General features: G+C 36.1%; 1 long non-coding RNA gene across 1 annotated transcript; it reads left to right on the top strand.

Moving 5' to 3' along the window:
• Positions 1-2,541: 2,541 nt before the first annotated feature.
• Positions 2,542-14,907, top strand: LOC143406244 (uncharacterized). Its single transcript, XR_013092182.2, has 2 exons — positions 2,542-2,630; positions 12,052-14,907. It is a non-coding gene; the product is annotated as an uncharacterized LOC143406244 (long non-coding RNA).
• The last annotated feature ends 7,317 nt before the right edge of the window (positions 14,908-22,224 follow it).

Genomic DNA, 22,224 nt, shown 5'->3' with positions numbered 1-22,224 from the left:
ACATTGTGCTTTGTCCTGGGGCTAAAGCAGGAAGACCTGGGATCAGATCAGCCAAGATGCTCAGGTGGCCCTACCCTGAACATACTACATGACCCTTGGCAAGACATTTCTCCCCTTTTTTCTTGGTTTCTCCGCCTGTTTACACAATTTTCTGTAGAACTATGTTTTTTTTTAGGTCTGATAAGATAACCAGCACTGATTGCTTTAGGGTGTAATGAAAAACTGACAATTTTAATTTTCCTTCAAATTATCATACTCTAAAATAAATAGAGTTGAGAAGATTCTCCAGTTATTCAATCTGGCAGCACTGCCTCAGCTGAAGACAGTCTACAAGTTGGCAGACCAGAAGCGAGGAAAAATTATCTTAGTTCCTGGAGATAAAACCTGTTAGTTATCAACAACTGAAATTGAGAGAGAAGGTCCTCTGGGGAAAAGCCATTTGCAGCGCAGTCTCCTTTTAGAACTCAAACTTGCTTGCCTCCTGCTAAATTCTCTGTTAAGGAAGGATGTGAAAAGTTACATTTAACTTCGGCTTCCAAGGTTAATTCTAAATGATCAGGCATGGCTTGTTCCCCTCACCTGTCAGTCATCAATAGTGACTTGAGATCAAAACCCCCATTCTGAAGAAAGAGAAAATAAAATGACAGATTTCAAGGAACATTGTTCAGTAAACCAGAATTACTATCAGGGCTGTGTTTGCCTTCAGTATGCATATGCAGCCTTTGTGAAGAGCAACACCATTTTTATCAAATGCTTATGATGTAATTTCACCGAAATGGGGGGAATTCAGAGATTTGGCAAGCAATTGGGAACAGAGAAATGCAATACAATGCTATTTCAGCCTGCGGTCTGCATTGGAGCCTCGCTACTCCAGATGTTTCTCTTTTGTCTTCTTTTAATGGTTCCTCTAAATACCACATCTTAGTATCAGCCAAGGCAGCAAAATTTACAACATACTAATTAATAGCAAGATGCTTAGCTAAGCAATTCTGTCTCGGAGTATGTAATTATATTTTTAGAATTTAAATTTTTTTTTTCCTTTTACCTTTCTTCTGCCGGATTTTACTAGTAGAATAAGGCAGTATTAGGAACATATAAAATCTGAATGTTTACCCTTAAATGCCATCCTATGATATGGATAGTTACATCTATTTCAGAATATATGTATCAAATTTCAAGTTGTGTTTATATATTGTTGACAATTTTTGCTATCAAATGAATCTCGATAAAATTGAGAACTAGGAAAAAAAATCTCACGTGAGACAATCATGATTAATGTCACTTAAGCAATCAGAAATATGCATGCATCTCATCCTTCACCCTATTTCTATCGGTTTTATCAGTTATAACCTCAAAATGAAGACAAGTTGTAAAGGGAACAAAAACTGCAACTCACATACCCACCCCAAAAAAATCACAAACTAGGGGTTATAGTTACATAGTACTTCTCACCATTAGTTTTTCTTTTACCCTAAGCAACACTCTAACTTATTTTATTTTTTAAATAAAAGTGAAATTAGTCACTTTTCTTTGTTCTGGAACTCTTGAATTTTAGATTATCAGTAAAACGGGTTGCACCTGCCCTGCCAATCCCCAGCATTGGAGCAGTCCAACTGTTAACTTTCTCAGTTCATAATTCCAGGCAGCTGGGTGTGGAGAGGGGAAAAAGAAACACATAACCCCATTTACTGGCACTCTGACAAATCTGTTCTCCAACATCAGCGGGAAAGCCCTCAGTGCTACTGGTAGTCCTTTTATTTGTCCCCAGTCAGCGCCATTTCAGACTTGCCTTCCAGATGTTTCAAACTCTGTGGTCCCCTCATTCTCATAGTTGACCTTGCTCATGTATCACAGAGTTCCTCTCCTTCCCTCAACCAACTGACTGAGCCACAAGGCTACCTACCCTCTCCCTCCCTTTCTCCTAAATCAAGGAGTGCTCTTTTCTAATCCCCAAAGCTAATGCTTGTGTAGAATATCCATTCCCCCATCTCTTCAGGCAGCTGTAGGGATGTCATTCCATCAGTTTCCCTCACACTTTGCACTCTGGCTTCCACCCTCTGGTCTGCACCTTTGCTCAACTTTTATCTCCTCACCATCCACACGCCCACAGAAACAATTCTTTAATTATTTTAGCCTCTTGCTCAGGCTGCAAATTGCCTTGTATAGTAATTATCTGTTTACATGACAGTTTTCAACTGGTCCAGTGGTTTTTAATTGTTGTTGTGTCACAGATCCCTCGAGACCCTGATTAAGACAATGTACTGTCTCTGGAGATAAGCACATAACTGCACACACACACACACACACACACACACACGCACACCCCTCATGCATACAATTGCAGGCTGCCTAATGACGGACCCTCTGTAGGAGATATTACTTCTGTTGGTCAATATTTTCAGTTCTACCCCCCTGCCAGGCACACTGGAGTCGTCTACTTCCTTGCTGACTTGAGATAAATCACTGCTTTGGCCAATGGAATGCAAGTGGAAGTGACGTGTGGGGAAGTTTCAAGAACCTGTGTGCAATTTGCCTTTTTTTTTTTCTGCCACTAAAAACTGCTGTCAGTCTGGGTTCCAGAGTGAGGTGGACAGAGCAGAGCACCTAGACCACAGCAATGGACGCATAGAGTAAGTAGAAAATAAACCTAGTGTTGAGAGGGGTCCGGGGACATCAGTCACTGCGATTTGAGTGCGGCTGTCTGGCTGGGTGGCAGGGCGCTGTCTGCTAGACATGCAAAAATGTAAGTCAGAAAGGTCCTCCCTATGAGAGCTTAAGCTACTCTTTCCTTTTTCTAATCAACAAGTTCTTTTCACCTCAGAGCTGCACACTTTCTATTGTACTCATTTAGTAGCCGCTTGCCTGGTTCTTTCCAAGACTTCTTGTCCTTCAGATTTTACTCCTTAGTGAGACCTTCCTTGGCCTCCCCTGCCACTCCCGCTCCAGCTGTGACTGTCATTTGTATCACCCGTTTCTTCCTTTCACAAAGTGCGTCACAGCCTGTACTGATCTTGTTTTCTGTCTCTTCAGTTCTGAATTCACAGTACCGACTTCTTGTTATCAACCATGATTCATGGATAATGAGTATCGTGCCACTCTAACCTTGTATGAACTTAAGGGAATGTGCTCAAAATTTGGACTATTTTCGTTCATTAAAGACAATAAAAATAGAACCTTGAATGTTCTATTGCATGTCACATTTCACTCATTTCTAAACAACATTAATAGAACAAGCTGTAACTAAAATATTGGACAGACATCCAAATATTTGAATTTGCATCAAGAACCACTGAACCTTGGTATTCAACTTGTCACTATGAAGAGGTCAGCTTGACTTTCTGGGTCCTTTTCAGAGAGCTGTGGCCAGTAGCTCTAACAACCTTTGGTCTGTACCCAGTTAAATAGTGGTTTTTGTAATTCATTGGCATCCAGTTTTGCTTTGTTTGATTTTTTTCCTCTTTGCTCAGCATATATGCCAAATGTCTTTCTTCACAGCTATAAAAAATTAGTCCTGAAAGCTTCAGAAAGTATTGAAGGGCTAGCTCTTTGTTATGCATCTAGTGACACCGGTATATTACCTTGTCACATAGTAAATAGTTCATACTTGTTTAATGAATGAATGAAATCAGTATTATGAACATACCAAATATTTGTTTCATTTGACTTTACTGAGTTTACAGTCATCAAAAACAGCAAATGGGGCCAAGGTTGTGGCTCAGTGGTAGCGTGTTTGCCTAGCATGTATGAGGCACTGGGTTTGATCCCTGGCACCACATAAAGATAAATAAAATAAAGGTGTTATGTCCATCTACAACTAAAAAAAAAAACTACATAAAAAAACCAGCAACAATTGTAATTTAAAAAAATGAAAGGTTTTACCTGAACATTAAAAAGTAACATGTTTATTGTTAAAAAATTTCAAAACTGCAAGACTTAAAAATCAACTGTGAATTTCCTTGTTATTGTCTTTATAAGATGTGTTAGACACAGCTGACATTTGAGAAGAGATTCAGAAGTTGTAACATGCCCTTCTATCATAAAAGAGGTTATAAAAAAGATTCACTAGAAATCTATACCTCTCAGATACTCAATTTCATTTCAGTTTTAGGATCTTCTGAAATAATTATTAGGATAAATTTAAGTCTTGATGAGAAAAATCAAAATGTTTTCAAATTGCTAAAGAAATAAACTTGGTTTAGAAACAAAAGGAGCTCAGTTTTAACAATAATTCTATTTTCTTTAACTTTCTCTTATGTGACATTGTGCGTTATAAAACGGTATCTCTTAAAATGAGAAACATACCCTATTACTCTACGTCTTATGTAACATAATTGGTATATGACAACTACATTTTTTTCTATGTATTTTATACAAAAAAATCCACATGTGCAACTTTTGTAACATGGATTTCTTAGGATGGTGCTAGGCATTTTTTTCCCTTCTTAAATTGTTCCCTCAATTTTTAATAGAAGGTTATGAATGATCTGCTACCATGTTATAAGATAATGTAAGTAATGTCTATAAAACTGAACATGCAAACATGTGTCTATACATGTGTGTAGGATAGGGCTTTGGAAAAGTTGTTTTGCATACAAGTCATTTCTCAATACAACACATCCTTCCTGTTTAACTAGAAAATCAACCAAAATATGTAACTTCTACAGAAATAGTTGCTATAGAAATGTAAAAGGTACAAATAACATTGAACTGTGCCATCAAAAATTGCAGTTTAAGTAGGACAGTATCAACATTTATGTTTAATAATGCTGACTGCATGGATTCTTATACATTCCCTAAAATGAAAGTGCTGAGTCCCAAGTTGGGAGGTCCTCTATTACTAAAAATAGCACATCTACACACACACACACAAAAAAAAATTAGCAAACTTCCAGATTAGAAATTCAGTACATAACAAGAAATATTCCTTTATACAAAAATTATGAAAATTTAATGAATAATGGATTCAAATGATGCCAATTACTTTTCTTCATTTCATTGTATGAACTGAAAAATAAGCTGTTTCCTACACAAGATTTGTAGACACCTTGACTCACAGGAGTAAATGTTTCTTCAGGTTTCTACATGTCTGTCATTTAATTTGCTAAAGAGCTCATTTTGAAATTATGTTCTGTGACAGCATTTAAGGTAACATCAACCTTTATGTTTGTTAAGAAAAAAGAATCATAGAATGAATCTCTTAAAACATTTGGCTCCGTTTTGGGCTTTTTGGCATGATACTTAAAATACTGAATTGCTAACAAGGCATCTGGTATATATAAAGGTGACTGTTAAACTCTTCTTGCCTTTGATCTTGCCAATTAAGTTTTATAAGAGAAAAAGTTCTATCAGCCAACTTAAAGATTATAGCTTGAGAAAAGTTATTTTAGAAGTTTGATGCATCCTGTGTTCTAAAACTAAAATAACCTTACTTTTAAAAATATGACACTAATATACCCATTCATATTATAAAATTTAACTCCTGGTTTATGATATCAGTACAATCAGCTTTAAAAACACGAGAGGGTGGGTGCTATAGTTTTGATCTTAAATGTTTCCCCAAGACCCATGTGTTAAAGGGTTAGACCCTTTAAGACGCTTTAAGAGGGGGAGCCTAGCAGGAGGTCTTCAGGGGGTTGGGGGTATACCCTTGAAGGAGACAATAGGACCCTTGGCCTCCTTTTGGCTCACTCTTTAGCTTTCCTGCCAGGAGGTCAGTGACCACATGCTTCTGCCATGATATGTTGCCTCATCACAGGTCTAGAGAGTGCAGTTAGCCAATCAGACTGAAACCTCTAATAGAGTGAGCAAAATAAAACCTTCATCTTGATAAGTTGATTACCTCAGGTATTTGTTATAGTGACAGACATCTGACAAATACAGAGGGAGAGAGAGAAGAAGGGAGAGTGAAAAGTGAGAGAGGGGAAAGAGAATCCTCTTTCAGAAAACAGAACAATGGTCACTCTTCTACCTTCTTGATACCAATTTCAATACACCTATTTTACCTATATTATTATTATAATAAAATTCTATCTGAATCTGCATCTTAGTAAACTGAGCTTTTCTGATTCGGCTTCAAAGCATGTAGAGTATGGGTTGCAATACAGGATAGGCAAGAGTTCAGAGCCAAACTTCAACATTAACTGTTGACTATGGTCAAGATTTAATGCTTCTGGTTTTCCATCTGTCATGGGAAAAACATATCACACAATGATCTAAATTTCATGTTAATGTTCCATTGAAATTATCTTGTTAAATACCGATACTCTCAATTATCAAACTGAATATTTATTTGTATTTGAACTCTTTGCAATATTTGACTCTACCATTTCATATTTCTTTAAATTGTTTTTTTTGGTTTCTGTGACCTATCCTGTCATTTATCTTCCTGGGTGTTCATTATCACTGTCTTTTTGAGGCACTACTCTCTCTGGTGTCAATGACCTCTCACTCTTCTCTTTGCAAATTGTCTTTTCAACAAAATTTCCCCTACCACTCCTCCCTCCCCATATCTTCAACCATCACCTAAAAACTGATGGTCCTATAATGCCTCCCTGTCAGGCCTCTGACCCAAGATTTCAGCCTGCATATTACTCCTATTAGACAACTTAACTGGACTGTTCTAAGTGCCATCCACAATTTACACCTACCCTGACCCAAGATGGAAAACTAGAACACATCCACCAGCCTATGATGGCTTACTGTTCCTACTTCTAAATAAGTGTTTATTTCTTCCACAGCCTTAGTTCATTCCTCACGTGTAGAGCAAGAAACTAGCCTCTGAATTATCCAAATTAGTCTGTGTGTTATAACAAAGGATGTTTATAACAAATGTTGCAAGGAAAATATTAGTGATATAGCACAATAAAGATTTATTCCTTGCTCATGTCACAGTCTCTTGCAGGCTGTAGAACAGAATCTACTCTCCTCTGATAACCAGGTTTCTTCCATCTAATGGCCACCTGATCTCTTAGGTGCATGGAGTGCCCCATCAGATCCTGACTTTCACCTGATAGGCAGATGAGAGGACAGAGGGTAAAGTTTGATTATGGGCTTGCTCTATATACAATGATGGAACAGGGACAGGAGAGCTACAATTAAAATTCTCATTCAACAAAGGGATTGCTAGGACAAACTTCACTAGTTCACTTCAATTCTGAAATCACTACGGAAGTCCACTACCTTGAGGAGAAAGGGTCACTTGATTAAACTTTAATTCTCTCTGAATAATTCCTTTGTCCCTTTCTTCCTTAGCCCTCTTTGCTTTAGGGTTTCTTATTGTTTATTTAATCCCCTTGGCCAGAGTTGAAATAAGTAAATCCAAACATTTTAAAGCTAATAAATAATTTTGTACATCAAGGAGTCAAAAATGTTCAATTTGATATTTTGAATTTTTTCACAATGAAGTTCTGCAAAAACTTGTTCAGCTCATGTTGTATTTGCTTCCATGTTATAGTCTCTAGCATTTCTCTTCCTCTCTCCCCCTCTCCACCTTTCTTCTTCCCTTTATCTGATCTTGACCATAGAACCAAGTCATGTTGTTCAACTAAAAACTCTGACTGGGTCCTTCATGTCTTCATATGGGATCTGGAACCAGTTGAATTTCCAACCATTTTTCTCTAAAAGTCTTTGGACTCTTTGTTGTTTTATATTCAACCTGGAAAATGGTCAGTTCTTTCTGAGATCATTTCTTCCTAGAAACACCTTACCAAAAGCAGCCAACAATAGCTGTCACACACTTACACTCTGATTCTTTTAAATATATCTTCTAGGGGCTGGGGTTGTGGCTCAGCCGTAGAGCGTTCACCTAGTATGTGCAAGGCCCTGGGTTCGATCCTTAGCACCACATATAAATAATAAAAAAAATAAAGGTATTGCATCCAACTACAACTAAAAATAAATATTTAAAAAATTAAATAGAATACATCTTCTAAATTAATGGTCCTCATAATGTGATCTGCAAAACCCAGTAAATCCCAAACCCCTTTAGTGAAATCATGAGATCAAAGTTATTTTCAGAATAACACTAAGATGTTACTGGATTTTATTTTTGCATTTGAACTCATGGTGCAAATTTAATGATAGGAGAAATTGTTGGTCTTTTAGAACAAATCAAGATAATATCACCAAATTGTAGGATTGTATTGATTACTAAAAATGTCTATTGGATCATTTCATCACCATGTTCTCAGTTTTAAAAACAAGTTGAACTTAAGATGACTCTGATGAAAAAGTAAGGGATTTACTTTACCAATCTCAACACTTGAGTATAGATCTTTTAAGTATTCTGTTGGACCAAAAGCAAAGAACACATACAGCACTTGAGATGCATACCCAAGTACAATGGTTGCCTTGAGGAAAAGCAATGTACGATTGTTTGAGTTGCAAACTGATTCATCTCTTTTTCATAGAGCACCATTTTTACTTGAAAGAACAAGTGATAAACAAAATATGGTTATTCAGACTTGAGTACTTGGCAGTTGCTTTCTCGAAAATAAATGAAGTGAGCCTGTCACTTGAAGGCAAACAACCTTACAGTATTTGTTGCCAATGATAAAATCTAAGCTTTCAAGTAAAAATTAGAATTTGGAAAACTTGTATACACCACCATGAACTTGACAGCTTCTGAATACTTAAAGACTTTTTTCATGAGATCAATGGCAATATTAACAAATGTGATTTTAAAAAAATTTTATATAATGAAATGCACAATGGTATAACTCAGTAAAACAGTATTTTCCAAGTAACCAATGTAAGACATTACAAAATCATACATAGGTAAAAAATTTATTTAAAATGAAAATATGTCAATAGATTTTAATGTAATAGAATGTGAAAGTTCATTGATATGGTTTGGGATTTCACATTGCAATGAAATTTTAAGAAATTATCACTCAGTAGAAGAGCATATGCTTAGTGTGGGCAAGGTCCTATACACAATCCCCAGCAAAGAAAGAAAGAAAGAAACTATCACTTGTTAAGTTGGGATGTAGTATCATAGAATACCTACAGTTATCTAAAAAGACTAAAAATATGTTCCTTCAAAAGGAGTATGGGTCTTGATTCTAGATGTCTTTTATTCAGATAGAAAATAAAGGGTTTTGAAAAAACATAAAATGATGCCATTCTTTTCATTTTTTGCAAATGCAATTATAATAAAAAATGTTATTGATGGATGTATTATATAATGGATGTATTATTATTTTTGACTCATTAATTTTTTTAAATTTCTCAGTTTAATTTTATTATTGTAATTCTTGCTAAATATAACACATAAAACACATAAAAGCTTTTTGTGAGCTTCAGTAGTTTTTTAAAAGGATAAAGGAGTTCTGAGAACAAAAGTTGGAAAATACCTGTTCTAGAAAGGAGATCGTCAGACTTTGGCCTGAAGGTAAATACCAGCTTGCTGTCTGTTTCTTAAATAAAGTCTTATTGGAACCCAGCCCAGCCATTTGCTTACATGTTGCCATGGCTGCTCTCCCAATGTGGTAGAATTAAGTAGCTCCAACAGAGATTGTATTACTTTCAAAGTCAAAACCTGAAATATTTATTATCTTACCCTCTGCAGGAAACACACACACACACACACACACACACACACACACACACACCACTGACCCCTACTCTATACCTTTGGTTTAATCTTAGCTGCACAGTTAGAATCACCCAGAAAACTGGTTAATCCCTTTGCATCCAACCAGCATATGAGAGAAAAGAAAGAACATAGAGGGTTATGTAAGAGGCATTTCATGGGCAAGGTCTGGAAAGGCATACATAACTCCCTTGGCCAGAAATTAATTACACTGGTCATAACAAACCAAAAAGAAGGTGCAAAATATAGTCTTCCTCTCTGCTAAAGAGGGAAGAAATAGTGAACTTATTTCTGTGGACTGATGTTTGAGGTAAATCCTAAGGGAAAAGTAAGGATTTTCCAAGTAGACAAGGAGTAGAGAGGACAGAAAGTTTCATAATGTGGCTGGGGTGATCCTAAAAAGAGCCATGGAATACCTATGGAATCTCAGAAGAATTTTTATGAATTAATTATATTAGAAATCTTAAGAGGTTTCTTTCTTTCTTTCTTTTTCCTGACAAAACTGCAAAGAGAGCATGTTATATAGGCTGGCTGCAGTTAGATCAGGCAAACACCGTATGGCATGCAACTTCTGGATTCCCTCTTCTATTTCTCATTTTGAAGTTTAAAACATCCAACTTGAAGGGCTGGGGTTGTGGCTCAGTGGTAGAGTGCATGCCTAGCACATGCGAGGCCCTGGGTTCTGTCCCCAGCACCACATAAAATAAATAAATAAATAAGTAAAGGTATTGTGTCCAACTACAACTAAAAAATATTAAAAAAAAATCCAATTTGGAATTTATTTTATTGAATTACAACTTGACCTTTCCTTGCCCTCATTATTTTAACAGGTTCACAAAGAAGTTTCTGGTACCCTTCCTTTTAGATAAAGGTTGAGAGTTTTTATTTCATTCATTTATTTTCTCAAAAAAATTTATCAAACGTGTACTTCAACAGAACTTAATTCTGCAGGAAGATTGATAGTAACACAAAACCCCCAAAGGAAAACGGACAAGTTTCTAACCTTCATTTCCAATATCTTTCCAGCACAGATCCCTGTTTATTTCAAAGAGCAAACCAAAATGAGGAGGAAAACAGAGAAAGTGATAATGACATTGAATATTGCTACCAAACAAGGATTTTGCATGTTCCTCATTAGCTAAATTTCTGCAATTTCCTAAATGTGTAAAGATACCGCAGACCCATAACTTCAACTTAGACCTATAACAACCTACCAGTGGACAGAGTTTATATGAATCACTTTATTTGTATGTGTTTATTTAATTTGCCTACAACAACTGAAGAAAAATCAGCCCTTTCATAAACATTTCAAGTTTAAGACAAGAAATTTACATTGTAAAACTACTTTATTGTAATTCCTTTAAATTTTTCTTGAAAAAGAGCGCTGGTTTGTTTCATATGTTAGCATTCAAGTGTTCCATGTAAGATTCATAGCCAACTTAATTATGTGGACATGAATCTTTCCCATAAATTAAATATTCCTAAATCTGGACATCTTATGTTAACTATAGTGTTCAGTAATATATTTTATTCAATAATATATCTGTTACTTATGAATTGTGGTCTTCTAAATAATTTACTATTCATAGGATTAGTTGGGGTTTTGGCAGTATTAAGATTGAAGTGTTCTTTCTGTGAATTACACTCCCATTGCTTTTTTAAAATTTTGAGACAGGATCTTGCTAAGATATGCCATCAAACTTGGGTTGCCCCTGCCTCAGCCTCCTAAGTAGCTGATTACAGAGGCCACCCTACGTGGCTGTAAAGAATATTTTATATGATTCCTGTCCATTTTATAGAGGTTAAACCATCCAACAGTGCCCAATTTTAATATGTTTCAAGCATTTCTAGAACAACAATTATTTTACACCTAGTAGGATGAAGAAAATCTTATAAAGAAAGGCTTATACAATAATTATCAGTGATTGATACAGTAAAATTTATTCTAACCACGGGTACATAATTTTTAATGTACAAATCCCAACTGTCAATAAATGAAGTTTTTCTGAACCTTTTATCTTTCGTCAGGAACTTCCTTCAGCATCTGGCATGCATTGGACTCCTGCTTTCCCTGTGGCTTTGTCCTCCTGCATGCTGAATATTAATAGTAATTATCTATTGTCCTCATCCTTACCTACCAACACATTATCAGCTTCCCGTGGGCATTGATTCTGTACTATGGAGTCTAACCTTCTAACCACAGTGGTACTGAGTAACAAGGGAATTATCCCCCTAGGAGAACAGGAACTCTTTTCACCTCTGAGTCAATAATCATTAGAAGCAACCAATATATTGTCATGCTTAACAAATCACAATTGGAATAGAGACCATTGCAATGAGGAAGTTGCAATTATCCAGCAATTATGTATAGATATATCTATTCTTCTAATGATTGAGTCACACAAAACCTTAATCTGGAAGGTTTCTAAAACTTGTTTTCTTTTTTTGTTTGTGTGTAGATTTCAGAATCCTAAGAAGCAACTGCATCTGAATGAAATAGTAATGACAAAATTTATGAAGCGGAAAGAAGAGTAATTCATTCACCTAACATGAGCTTAATTTCTTAAAGCGGGGAAGGGAAATTTCCAAGTTCTCTCCCCTAATAGAAGATGGCCTGAACTGCCATGAAAGTTTTAGCTGTCAGAAGAGTGCCCACTTTAGCAAATAATGAACATGAATACCTAACGTTTTAGGAATGCTTTTAGCTACAGGTAATGAACAGAAAGCCTGACTAGAGTGGCTTTAAAAAATTAAGGAGCATTTTTCTCCCATAAAGAGAAGTCCAGAGTTAGCAGTGCATGGCTTATTCAGCAGATCAGTGATGCCAAAGAGTTTGAGATCTCCTTGACCTTGTTCTCACAATTACAACAAGTCTGTTGCAGCTTCCACAATTATATCCCCTTTCCAACAAGAAGACAGGATGAAGCCGATAGAAAGGGAATTGCCAATATCTGAAAGTAAGTTTTATGAGGAAGCTCCCAGAAAATTTCTGTTTATATCTCTTTGGCCATAGTTTTGTTCCAGAGTCACTCCTGGCTGAGAGATGGCCAGAGAGAAGAAATGCAAAGAAAAAAGCAAAGGCAGCTCATGGCATCCAGACATTGACCAGATATTCATACCCAGGCACTGATGTTTAGAAGAGTGTTTTACTTTTGATCTGAAATGTCCCCCCAAAACCCATGTGCTAAAGGCTTGGTCACCAGCCCATGGTGCCTATCAGGGCGGGAGAAACCTTTGGGAAGTTGGGCTAAATGGAAGCAAGTTAGGTCGCTGGTGAATGCCCTTGGAGGGGATTTTGGCCCTTTCTCTTTTTGCTTCCTGGCCTCCATGAGGTGAGCAGCTCTTCCACCATGTGCTCACACAGGCTCGAAGCAACAGAGCCAAGAAAACATAGACTGGAACCTCTGAAACCATGAGCCAAACAAACCTTTCCTCTTTTAAGTTGATTTTCTCAGGTATTTTGTCACAAAGACAGAAAGTTGACTAACACAAAGTGTTAACCCAGCTTTCACAAATAGTCCTTGGCGATCTCTGGTTCAACAGAAACAGGTTTCCATATCACCAATATTGGTGAACATGATGAAGAAAGAAGGATGACAAACCCAATTAAGCATCTTGTTGAACAAAGAGACATGGTTATTGTGCCACCACAAAAATACCACACATCTGAGCACCCTGGCTGATTTGAGGAACTTGCTTTTCTTCCAACTTTGCCTTCTGCGTTGCTTTACTTCTGCCATCTTATAGATGTTTAAACCAGAGCAATTCTGAGTTCCTGAAAGCATCCAATCCAGAGCAAAACCACTTCTTTAAATTTTCCTTCTGAATCAACTACGTCCATGCTTTCAGACACCCTCTTGCTAACACACTACACACCCACCACATATGTGGTGTGTAGTCTCCTTTTACTAATTCCAGTAATAATTCGAACTCCTTCAACTCTCAGTATGTTCCTGGTGACTATGGCTGGTTGATAGCACATTGAGTGGACCAAATAAGTACTTGTCACCCTTTTTTTTTTCATCCCAGTCCATTTTTAACTAAAATGATGTGCTTTAATATGGCATGCTTCAAACTCCTTAACAAGAAAGAGAAATCAGGATAGAGCAAACAGAGCATATGATGAACATTCAGAGGCTAAAGCTCTCGTCAGCTCTATCCTATTAATAACAAAAGTGACCCTGGGCAACTCATTAAAGAAAAGAAGAGAAACTGACCTCACAACATCCAGTGAATCTGCCAGCATTAATATGCTTGAGAGATGACAAAAATAAAGCTCCAAATAATTAAATACTTTATTCTTCTATTTACATTTGTGAGTGGGAAAATCAAGATTCAAAACCAGGTATGTAAGTCTAAATTTGAAAACCTTTTCATTTCACTGGGTTGCCTCATGAAGTCTGAATCCTTCTCTATGAACTGACTAGGTTGTTGCACTAGGACTTAAAAGGACCTTTTCATTCATCAAGGATTCTGAATGATGAATAATAATATTTATATTTACTCTTTTTAGCACCACCTGATCTGTAGATGAAAAGTGCAAGAATAATGTGAGGTGATATATGTTTATGGAATTTTGAATTTCAGCAAGCCCTTTTCTAAACAGCATAAATCATGGATTTGATCTACCACTTGAACTTCCACGTGAAATCAATTTTCGGTTCCTTGTAATTTAAAAATATGAACACCTCACTTAAAGAATTGTGTGAGATTCTGTAGAAAGAGGAGCTGGTAAAAGGGAAGACTTACCTTGATTTTTATCCAAGGAAGTAGCGTAGCTTCATTTTCTATACTTAAACCTTAACATTTGCACAGTCACGTGGAACATCTTCACCAGGAAGTGACAGACAATACAGGAAAACATGATCAATCACACGATTAGGAAAAATAAAAGCTGTATGTGTTTTATCAATTAAGTAAATAGTCTTAAAAAATGATAGCAGTGTTGAGAAGCTGGAAAAACAGGCACTGAGTTACTAGAGGATGGAATGGCATTTTGTAACGTTCCTTTTGGATAGCAATTTGTAATTGGCAGCAAACATTTCTAAGATTTTTGCATATCATATTTGACCCACAGTTTCATTCAAAACACAATTATAGATGTGTGCAAAGATTTTTGTCACAAAAAAATGTTTGTAGAAATGTTATTTATAATTGGCAAAAATCAATACAAAGCTAAAAGGTTTATAATAGGAGATTATTTAAATTACAGTTTATTTATGTAATGGAAACTTGTGTGGGTATTCAAAATAAAATAAAATTATATGTGCAAGTCAAAATAAATTTCTTGGTTGAAAAAATGTAAATTACAAATACATTATTGTGTTTTGCTTTATATGTGAATATGGGTACAAAAGCAATTTAAAAAGAATATAGTTTATCTCTGGTGGAATTTTGTTCTTTTTATCCATGTTTTACAAATTTTCTAATAAGAAGATAGATTACACTTAAATATTTTTTAAATTGAATTAAGTGACATTTTAAAACAAATACTACTAGAGCTCCATAAGAATACACTATTCAGTAATTCAAATACTAAATTTCCTGTCCCTTCAAATAATAAGCAAAAAAACCCCATCCCTGGTATACAAAAACACTCTCCATGATGGGAACAAGCTCATAGATGCCAAGTCAAGGGCCATCTTTATTCTCAGAACCATAAATGTCCTCGTCCTTCAAGGTTCATTATCAATAGTTGCCTCAATTATCTTTTCTGCTTTAAATTGGAAGCCTACTTTAATGAGAATATTATAGGTATAAACTTATAATTTTCAAAAAACAAATTAAAATAAAAGTTACTTAAATTTAAAAAATTTTATCATGATATTACCCATGTGGATTTCTGAAGGTCTTGAAAGGAATTTGTTTACTTAAAGTTACTTCTTTAACTAGTTGCATGTCCATAGTAGTGTTTTTTTAGGCCAATGCAATACTGCAGCCAACAATTGTGCAATGGTACTTGGAGAAAGATGGTATTGCAGGAAGAGGCTGTTTTCAGTTCTTCTTTTTCCTTGGGCATTTTTTTAAAAACAGGAAGGGCCATTAAAAATCATCATCATAAAAAAAAAAACACAGATGCCTCATCTCACTGCCACATTAATAGCATAATTTTAAAACCTCCTAATATGAGAAGTTGAAGAATTAATTTGTCAGCATTTCTATTACAATAGCTGCCTTACATTGGTTTCCTGTTCTTTCTTAGATTCCTTAATACGCATTATCTTATTTAATCCTCACAGGCAACTACAAAGCAGATAAGATTGTCACTGTTTTAAGAGAAAAAAAAATTAAATTATTAAAATTGTTTAAATTTTCTGAATCTCAAAGTTTAAATAACTTAACAAAATCACACAGCCAGAAAGAGAATCAAGATTGAAACACAGGTCTCTCTGACTCAAGACCTATATTTTATCCATTATGCACCCTGAACTCATACCTTTCTGACTAGATTCTTTGAGTTGACTTTTTTCCATTTGTTGGCTATTGAGAATCTCAGAAAATACATCTCCTCATATTGTAGGATGCACTATTATGAAGTTATTCAAGCTCACAATTCTGAAATTCCCCCAATATAAGGTTTTACATATGATCAGTGAATATGAATCTGTAAATGGTAGCTTCTTCCTCAGTTTTAGATATAAAAAATGTCCCTCTACAACCAAATTGCAAAGTAAAACTCCAAGTTTTCCAGTCTATTTTTAAATTCTTCATCCCAGTATACTTAACTATTCTCACAATGTTTATTCTGTCCAAGGGATTAACATTGATTACTCTCATCTTACCAATAGATTCAAAACTACACATTCCCCTTTAGGTTGGTGGTCTCCATAATCATTGTTGTTCCAGAAACTCTTTCCATGTGGCTGTGTTGTGTTAGATGCCAGATTCTTGGTGTTTGTGCCTGATGCAAACCCAAGGTGCCCCTTGAATGGATCCCACACTCTGCGGTCTCTTGCATCTTAACTCACCACTGTGGCTACCACTAGAGCCAAGGGAAAACAGAGATGGACTCAAATTGAGACATCTACTGTGACTTGCTAGGCTTCCAGCTCAGACTATAAGAAAAGATAATCTATGTCAAACTGGGTTCTATTCCTAAAGTTGCAAGTCTTTGGATTCACTCATATATCCACTTCCATTAAGCAAAATGGTTATTACAATATTAGGGTTCAGAGTAAAGCTCCTTGTAGAACAAAAACAAACCTCCCCTTCATACATTTTCCCATGCACTGGTTCAACTTAGTCACACCCTCCTCATATTTTCTTCATCACAGCATTTCTTTGCACTGGAAGTACATCCTGTAGGTTTTAATGACTTTTAAATGAAATAGGAAAAGTGTCTTAAGGTTGAGGCTTTCTTTAAGAGGTCCCCCTGCTCCAATGAAATATCTAAGTAAGTAGGCTGCCCAACTTTTTTCTAACAGGACTTAAGTTTTGAGCACCAATGATATGCCAGGTAGAACCATTTGATTCAGCCTAATGCCTGATTCCAGGGCATTTGCATAAGTGTATTCAGTTACAAAGTTATATTGCTTTAGTTAGTTTGGACTTTGATATTAAAAACTAATATGTAGGTGGCCTAAGCATCCAAAAATTTAATTCTCACAGTTCTGGCAACCAAAAATTCAAGATCAGGGTGCCTGCATTGTCAGATTTTTGGTAAGGGTCCTCTTCCTGGTTTATAATCTTATATCTGCATATATTGGACAGCAAAGAAATAAAGAAAAACTCTCTGGTTTCTTCCTATAAAGAAACAAATCCCATTCTAGCTCTTTAACCCTCAAGACTTAATTCCTGCCCAAAGGACCCATCTCCAAATACCCTCACATTGGAAATCAGGGTCCCAATACACAAACTTCTACATGATAGGTGTGGACCCCATTAGAAATATAAACATTAAAGATTTTCAATCACATTTTATTCAACTAGGTAAAAGTGGAATTCTTGAAATGTAATCAGAGATAACCATGTGGGAAAGAAGGTGGCAAGAGCATTCAGTCTATATGACATATATTTACACATAGACCAAAAAGAAATCTGTGGGTTTTAATAGTTATCAGAGCCACAGCACAGTTCCACAAGGGTCTGTATGTGGCAGAACTCCAAGAAGAGCCAGTCACAGGGACTCCACTGTCCCTGGCACCCCTAGTTGCCTTTCGAGAAACTTCCGTGATAGTTATCACTCAGGAAGATAGATGATAGGAGGTGATCTTATTGAGTTAATCCAGTTGGTCATGCCAGAGTCCAGGTGAACCCTTTATGGAATTTAAAATCTCTTTTCCTTTTTTTCTTTCATGTGGTGAAGGTATATTTTACTCTGCTCCCCCCTATCTCCTAAAAAAGTGGTGGCAAACACTGATTACTATTCACATGGGAAGCTTAAACACATACCTACGCACAGTCTGCACTTACTACGGTGCTAAAGTAGCACATTCAATTTTACATTGACTTCCCTAGAACCATCTAATGTTTCAGTTTAACCTCTTTTATGCAGAAGACATTCTGATAGCAAAATGTGTGAATTAATCAAAAGAAGAAAAAATGCATGTAATCATTAAAAAAAACTTATTTCTGGAGTGAAGTATAACTAAAATGTACCACTTACTTTGTTTACATTTTAATTATGTTGCCTAAAACATTTTTATTATAAGCTAGCACACTGGAGGAAAGGACAGGAAAAGAGCCTAATCCTTATTCTCAAATATTTTTTTAAGACCTGCAGTAAACTTACTAGTCAGTTTCTAAATCCCAGTGGTGAGAAGGCGGTTTTAACAACAACAAAACACTTCAGCTAGACTAAAATTTGCCAGATGGATCCTCATTCCTATGACAAGTTTAAACTCTTTCACTCCATCCACCATCCACTCACATTATGGTGATGGAAAGAAAAAATAAAGCTTCAATTCAAAGTCACATATTCATATACTACAATAGATTTGAGTGCAAGTCACTAGAGCTAGTGAGATAGCTTTCTGTTGTGATCAAAACCCACAACTAAGGAAAATTAAACTTCCTATAATTTAATAAATTACAGAAGGAATACCTGTAATTACCCACATAAATGATGACTAAAATATTTGCCCTTTGGGGGCTGGATTGCTTTTAGAGGGAGGCAGCCCTGTTGGCCACGCTCAAGAGAGAAGGCATGTTGACACACAGGAAAATAATAGCTAGTGAGGTCTGGAAAGCGCTGAAAAAAAAGGATTTTAAAGAAACCTGAAAACAGGACATGGCTGTTTTCTATAAGGAGATTCAACAAGCCTAACAAAACAAGAAGCTACCTGTGACAGCTAAAATTATTCCTACACACACACACACACACACACACACACACACACACACCTTCTCACTAAGCTTCTCAAACACATCAGCTAGCAAATAATAATCTGGAGTGAACCAGATCTGCTCTGTTTTCCTGTAAATCAAATCTAAAACCCATCCCTACAAAAACAGGTGAATTCTAAGGGCCCTGGAAGCCAAGAATGCCTTTACCTGGACAACTGGCAGAATCTCCAAATACCAATCATGTCACAAAAAAGGTCTTATTTCTGTTCAGCTAAATTAGACATATGATAGAAATAGCATACATTACTGCTATAGTCAGTCACCCAAAATAATCAGCCTCTGTTGAATAGAATTTGCTATTTAAAAGATATTTGAAGGCAAGCAGGTTTAAAATGTGTTAGAACATGTCAGGTCAAACAGCTTAGAAAAACCCATAAATGTTATTTTTACCCTGAATTTAGTTTGCACATTCATTATTCCAGGTGGATGGTTCATCAGCATCCTCTAGCACTACAAAACCCTAACCCAAGACTCTTCCACCTAAGAGCAAAGTATTTCTCCTTTACTGTAAACAAGACAAAAATTCCAGAGACCAAAGTCCCCAACACATTCCTAAAAAAGCCTCTTGCCACCTTCTTCCCCACATGGTTATCACTGACTCTATTCCAAGTATTCCACTTTGACCTTGTTGAATACAAATGTGATCTGAAAATCCTTGTCATGTTTATAATTCTAATGGGCCAACACCCATCCTGTAGAATCGATTCACAACAGCCAAACTATGAAACTAACCTGGGTATGTGTGCCAACAGAGGAATGGATAAAGAAAACGTAGGATGTCTACACAATGGCGTTATTACTCATACTCCATGAAGAATTAAATTCTGGCATTTGCTGGTAAATGGATGGAATTGGCTAAGTGAAATAAACTAGACCCAGAAAGTCAAAGGTAGGATGCTTTATCTGACATGTGGAAGCTAGTGAAAAACAAGGAAGAAAAAAAAATGGTGTGTGTGGGGAGGGGTCTTCAAAATAGAAGATGAGTGGACTAGATGAATGGGATTGAAGGAGGGGGAAGAGAGACAGGATAAGGGAAGAACAGGGGAATGAATCTGACCTAACTTCCTTATGTGCAGACATGAATATACCACAGTGAATCTCATTGTGATGTGTAACTACAAGGCACGAACTTAAAAAAAATAATAACAACAGCAGAAAGATCAGTAGAGTAGAGGCAACTGAAAAGGGGAGGGGGGAAAGGAGGGAAAGAAGTACTGCCTGGGACCTAAATTAAAACAAATTATATCCCATGCTTTTTAATTATGTCAAAATGAATCTAATGTTATGTATAATTAAAAAGAACTTAAAAAAATGAACCCAGTGCTATTTAAAACAAAAGTAGCCCATGTGGTGAAATTACAAATATGATGGCAGCCTTTCAGTGGAAAATAGCATCAAATCCATGAAGCCAGAAAACAAGCACAGGTAAACATTGTTCTTTCATAGACAAAAAAAAAAAAAAAAAAAAAAAAAAAAAAATTCTTAATTCCTTGTATTATGTTCTGGAATTTGTCTGAGTATCTTCTAAATCGGTAAATGCCAGTAAAATTAGGTCATATTGTTTTACTCTGTTGTGTAGCACCTAAAAGAGTAGATTTGGAAAGTATGTTGAGTCAACCGTGGGAAAAATCTAACTCGATAGCTATCCACCCAGGTTTGATTTTCCCTTTTGTTAAATATTGCAGGATTCTAGGTGTTTAAATGGTTTCTAAAAATGCTTGCCTGGGCTGGTCATGGTGGAGCACACCTGTAATCCTAGTGGCTCAGGAGACTGAGGCAAGAGGACCAAAAGTTCAAAGCCAGCCTCCGCCACTTAGCAAGGCCCTAAGCAATTCAGGGAGACTCTTACTAAATAAAATTTTTAAAAGGGTCGGGGATGTGGTTCAGTGGTTAAGTATCCCTAGGTTTAATCCCTAGTACCAAAATAAAATAATTGCCTTAAAAAAAAAGATGTTAGCGATCCAGGAAGAGTGAAAGGAAGAAGGAATCACACCTGACAGTTTACCCTGAAACTGAATTCTCTGTTTTAGCCTTAGAAGCAAAACACATCTGGAGCTAAAATTTGAAACAAGCTACTGAAAATTAAAGCACTGACCACAGAAACAAAAATTAAAAATATAATAGTAAGGAAGAGTCACAACGTAAGAACTAAAGGCACCATACAGGAAATTTTTATGTGTAGAGATTTTGAGGTGATCATCAGAATTCATCGAGCTATAATCCTTATAGATGGTTTCTTATGATTGCCTCAAAAATGCACAGTCTGGACCTGTGCTGCCTTGGCTAGCCCCCAACTATAAAAGTCCTTTTAGTAGTCATTAAAATCGGTTAAAAAAAAATCACCAAATGTTTTTAATTATAATGTCACTACTGCTTGTACCTTCTTTTATCTGTGCCTCAAGCCTTGGTTCCTGTTGCTTCAATCTGTGTTAGCAATAGGTATACAATTTTTCTTCCAGATGTGAAAGGCTGTAAGGACCCTACTTCCTAGTTAACATGTCTCAATGAATCACACTTATTTTTTCCTACAGGAAAGGAACATTGTATAATAAAAATAAGATATAAAGTTTTTGCCTCTTTTCTGAACATGCCTCTTGACTCTGTGAACACCCTAAAGCCTCCAAAAACTCCAAAAGGTAAAAACTTTATCCAATTACATAATCAATCAAAATCTATACCAACTGATACCCAAAAGGATACAAGTAACTTCACCACAGATCTGTGATAAATTCTCATACACATGTGTATTTTTAGGTACGAAGACAGCTAGTTAAACTCTCAAAGAATTTTCCTTTGTGGTACTTTCCTTAAAAGAAATTTCTTTTACATATATTACAAATCATTATATTTTAGACCTCCTACCATCTTCCATATGTGGCCAAACATTGTTGGTTTTATAATGATAAACTAAATATATTTTAGGAGAAAATTAATTAAATGAACACAGCAAAACATGGTAGCACAAGTCAGGCATATTTAATGTCTAAGGGATCAGACCACCTTCCAAAAACATCTTGTTTTTATTTTTGTTCATACATTTAGACATGAGGCACCAAGTGTGCAGGTACTGGTCACAAATTCTCTTAATGACATGAGTTAGACAGATGTGGCACTGTCAGGTTTGCGGGGACACTTTCGTCTCCTGATCTCAAGTCTTGATGGAATTCTCAAGCCATAGTAACTGTTCCATAATAGATCTGGCTTCAGGTAGATAACTAGGCCCCTCATTTCTAGGACAACAAACTGAATACCACAAAAATTTGTATAAGCACAATAATATCTAAAAC

This window comes from Callospermophilus lateralis, chromosome 8 (assembly GCF_048772815.1).
Source record: "Callospermophilus lateralis isolate mCalLat2 chromosome 8, mCalLat2.hap1, whole genome shotgun sequence".
NCBI classification, from domain to species: domain Eukaryota; kingdom Metazoa; phylum Chordata; class Mammalia; order Rodentia; family Sciuridae; genus Callospermophilus; species Callospermophilus lateralis.
Note: the sequence above shows the minus strand (reverse complement) of the source record. Positions and strands in the feature narration are given on the sequence as shown.